This window comes from Aedes aegypti, unplaced genomic scaffold, assembly GCF_002204515.2.
Source record: "Aedes aegypti strain LVP_AGWG unplaced genomic scaffold, AaegL5.0 Primary Assembly AGWG_AaegL5_hic_scaff_1787_PBJ_arrow, whole genome shotgun sequence".
NCBI classification, from domain to species: Eukaryota; Metazoa; Arthropoda; class Insecta; order Diptera; family Culicidae; genus Aedes; species Aedes aegypti.
The window spans coordinates 8,194-13,049 of record NW_018735253.1 but is presented as its reverse complement, the minus strand read 5'-3'; the positions used below and the strand labels follow the sequence as shown (position 1 = coordinate 13,049).

Sequence of the window (4,856 nt, the reverse complement as noted above, 5' to 3'; positions counted from 1 at the left end):
TTTCTTATAATTAATTAAGCTGAGAAGCAGGATCTTTCTAGTAAGGACATAACTTCAGGAAAAAGAAGAATGAGAAGATGATGAAAAAAAAAATTGTCAACGGTTGTCCTAAAATTAAAAATATTGGGCGCTAACAAGGTGAAAAGTTCATTCTACTACTTAACATCAAGATGGCGTCAATATCTAAGATGGCCGCCGAATATTTTCACTCAAAATAATACCCCTATTCTTTGATAGACTTTAAGAAAAAAACAAAAAACAAACATTGCACTCGCCATAAGATAATTTCATAGGATAAATTCTATTGCTCACCTAGTTTTTGTAGCATATCATACTCACTTTTTGATCAGCTTGCTCAGCGCTGATTCTGATCTCATCTCATCTCTCGCTAATGGTGAAAAACGGTTTTTCTGACGAAATTCAAGGTTGGCGGCCAAATTTTAAACGAACATCAGAGAGTTTCACTTAAAATCAAAGCTATATCCTTCCTGAATACGATGCCACCTAAGTTTGCTACAGTATTGGAAAAAACAGTTGCAACTTTTTCGATTTTTCATACAAAATGGTCAACTTAGAGTTATTTTTGGATCGATTTCAAATAATGCTTCCACAGTATGTCAGAAATAAATGGAATTGCAACATACATATTTGAGTATTTTTCACTAGTTTAAAAGTAATAAACGGTTTGACTAAAGTGAGTTTTTTTTATTGATTTTCATAATTGTCATAACTCGAAAAAAATGATTGATTAGCTTCATGTATCTTCAGCAAAGTTGTAGATATAGACAAGATTAACAAGTTTGCTGAAGACAGTTTTTATATAGAACTTCCATATTTTCGGAAAAATCGTTTATAATTGTTCGTAAAAAATTGCACTTTAGTCGAACCGTTCTTACTTTTGAACTCGTCATTGGAAAAAATCACTCAGAAATATATGTTGCAATCAAGTTTATTCTGACGTGAGGTGAAAGTTTCATTCAAATCGGTCCATAAATAACTGAGATCTAACCATTTTGTATTTGAAAACCGAAAAATTGCAAATGTTTGTCTAATACCACAGACAAACAGACGTAACACTTAGAACAAATCTTGAATCAAAATCATAGTCACGAGGACATGTACGCCCATGCTAAAATTAGTGTGCTTAGTCGACGGGCCAACAGATGGCGGTAGTGTGTAAACTTCAAACGCAAACAAAACGATGCGCGGGTGGCAAATTGGCCACCTACCATATTTATGAATCGACGTTAAAAAAGGTTGTCGGATGGACCACTGATGAGAGTGTGACGTCTGTTTGTCTGTGCTAAATACTGTATGTGTTCCAAAATAAAAGTAAAAACAGTGACTTTTGTGAATTTGTGTTTCCGAGCCACTGAAAACTGACTCGTTACCAGCCCTGCTATATGGAACAGAGCGGTGGGTATATAAAACATGCTTACTCTAGGAGTTCATCATCAGTTAAACAAAGCAGCTTGAAAGTGCGGTATGGTAGTTCGTGTTGGAACATCTTCAGAATGAGAAACTTGAATTTACTTGATTGTACTGGTGGGCCTTTTTGCCCTGTTGAGTGTAAACGTTGAGGCCAAAAAGTTCGACAAGTGTTCGCTGGCCAAAGCTCTACTCGCTCAAGGATTCAATAAAGCCGATCTCCGAAACTGGGTTATGCCTGGTGCAGAATGAAAGCGGTATGGATACCAACAGAAGAACAACAATCGCAATGGGTCCACCGATTGGGGGCCTGTTCCAGATCAACGATCGATACTGGTGCGATCCACAGGACAAGAAGAAAAAGACTTCGAACGAGTGCAAGATTAAGTGTTCTGGTAAGTACAAGTTCTTGAAACGCTGTCTTGGAAATAGTTGTCTGCTAATAATCGAATGGTTTATGCATTTCTAGAACTTCTAAAAGACGACATCAGTAAGGCTTCAGCGTGTGTGAAAAAGATCTACAGCGACACGGCTACAGAGCCTGGTATGGATGGCTCAATCGCTGTGAAGGCAAAGCGCTTCCCGATTTGAGCAAATGGTAAACTGTAAACATGTCGAGAGCAGATAATTTTGGTCACTAAATAGATTGAATTCATAGCCCTAATACTTTATTGTTTTGTGTATTTTATTTATTAATGCATAATTCCTTCACTACGTCTTATTAAAAATATCCAGAGATTTACTATAGAAAAGGTGTCCCCGGGATTGCAGTGGAAATTTCTTCAATAATTCTTACTTAGCGATATCTAGGAATTCCTCCTTTTAAGATTGTTTTCAACGATTACTTCTGGAAAGTTCCAAGATAACTTTCTACAGGATATTATACAAAATATTTTTTGACAAATTTGTAGGGTGATGTGCTAGTATCCATCGAATTAAGCATTGATCAGTGAGAACTGCAATTTTTCCAGTATTGCAGTGAATAATGCTGATACAAACCGATGCCAAACAATTCTTTCTCAAAACGGCCTTAGCATACAATAAGATTTTGATAAATCTTGATCTCTTTTTTGGGAATAATGCAAAGAAAATATACATCTTGCCGTATTCTCGATCCATCATATCGTTTTTCATTTCTGTCGCAATCAGTTTCCAGATTCGCCTCACATCTTACGGCTCATTTTGATATAGTGAGTGGTTAAAACACAACATATCAACGCTATAATAAAATGTTTTGCTAGAATATATAGATCAACATGCATCTCCCTCCATTCCTTCAGCATGATGGAATATACTAATTTCCTTTAAAATCCAAAAAGGCAAAATTCCTTTTGACAGAATAATTATGGCATTTGCTCACAGTGCAGCGATACACAACACAATCAAAGGAACCGTATTTTACGTCGAGCATCACGTTACACATTGACGCGCACAAGCTTTTTTTTCTCAGTACGACGGATTGAACTTTGTTTACATTCACAAAGAAGAAGAAACTTGTATCATAAAATGGTGTGCCTGGTGTCGATCGTTAAGCATTTCTCTCAAATCGAGTTCGTCCATGCCGATTTCTATAAAAAAAAATGCAAAGTGGATACTTGAACTGATGTTAATTATCGAAGTACGGTAGTTTTATTGCATTTTTGGTGTACGAAACCATAACAGCTTTCACAAAATTACACTTGGAAAATGAAACTATGTTGCAGGTAAGTTGAAATATTCGCCGTAGTGGAACATTTTAAGTTTGATACGACGAATAATAGCGCTTACGACGAAGTAGAACGAAACCCTATGTGAAGGTGCTAAGGATTTTTTCGAAGTTCTCCGTCGGCACCGAAGGCACGGTCCCCGTCTATTTGGGAGATTTGTGCCATGTGTCTTGAAGTTATTGCTGGTTAAATCCCTATAAGAATCGTTTAGAAATTATCATGGAAGGAACTCTTAAAGGTAATTTTCAAAAAAAAAAACCAGAAGGAACACTGTGAAAATTCCTAGGAGAATACTTGAAATATTCCCTGAAGGAATATTTATAGAAATTATTCTTGCACTAACCATTTAGATGAAATAATGTAAAAGAATGACTATTATTGGAAAATTCTTGGAAACCTCCTTGAATGCTCTCAGAACATAATCAAAAAATAGTTTCTGGAAGAATCGTTAGGAAAAATATAGACAATTCAGGATAAATTATCTGGGGAAGTTTTTCCAGGAATCATTGAGAAGGATTTACTTGAGATATTGTTTACATAATAGTTAATAGAATCATTGGATAGCTTTTAGCAGGACTTTGCGAAATAATTTCTGGAAATTTCTTAAGTAAATGAAAAATCGGATTCAGTACTGTTTAATTTCCATTCCAACCATTTAATTCCAACTAAATGTGTATCCTCTGACAAAAGACTCATATTTCGAACCTCATCTGTTAGGCAGTCTTCAGTATCGTGTACATCATAGGAAGAAACTAGAGATTTCTCCAGGAATTCTTTCGATGATTCCTCCAGGGATTCTACCAGAAATCTCTCCAGATAATCTCTACCGTAATCCCTACAGCGATTTTTCCAGGGATTCCACTAGCGGTTTTATCAGAGGTTCCTCAAAGAAGAACTTTTGTTCGCTACTAAAATTTCTAGACCATCAGTTTCGATGGGGCTCCAGGAATATACTCAGCAATTCGTTCAACAATTTTGCCAGACGTTTCTCTAAGGATTCTCCAATTTTGGCATGGATATTTCTTCAGGGATTTCTCTAGCGATTCCGCCAGGAGTTTCTGTCAGAATATCTCCAGTGGTTCCTGCTGTAAAATATTTTCTAGGATTTTTCAGGCGGAGGAATATCTATCCAAAAAATTCTTCCAGCGACTGCTCTAAGGATTCCTCCAGAAAAATATCTGCAGGGATTTTTGCAGAAATGACTTCAAGGCTTTTCCAGGTTACACTACAACAATTTTCTTCAAGGATTACTTCGGATATTTCTCCAATTTCTCAGATAGTCATCTCGAGATTGCATTACGAATCATTCCTTAGATTTCCAGAATTCTATCAGGAAAGATTCCATCAATTCATCTAAAAATACTACAAAAAATAACTTCATGAACCCTATAGGGATTCCCAATAAGTTCTGTCAGGAATTCTCCCAGGGATATCTGCAGGAAAATGCTGCATGATTTTCTCTAAGGATTTTTCCAGGTGATCCTCCAGGGATTCGCCCTGAAATTTCTCCAGTGATTCGTTCTTTGTCTCCAAAAAAATCCTCCGGGGATTCCTCTTGAAATTCTCACAGAGATTCACCCAGGGTTTCCTCCGCGATTTTGTATTAAGATTTTCTTCAGGAACTGCTTTTCTGAAAAAGTTTTTTTTAGAACTCTCTAGATAAATTCCTGTAGGAACCTCTAGAAAAAAAAACTAAAAGTAATCCCTCAAGGAATCTCCGGT

The 4,856-nt window shown here is 36.4% G+C and overlaps 1 pseudogene; it reads left to right on the top strand.

The window, feature by feature from the left end:
- The first annotated feature begins 1,472 nt into the window (after positions 1 to 1,472).
- On the top strand, positions 1,473 to 2,094 carry LOC5578841 (annotated as a pseudogene).
- Positions 2,095 to 4,856: the final 2,762 nt, after the last annotated feature.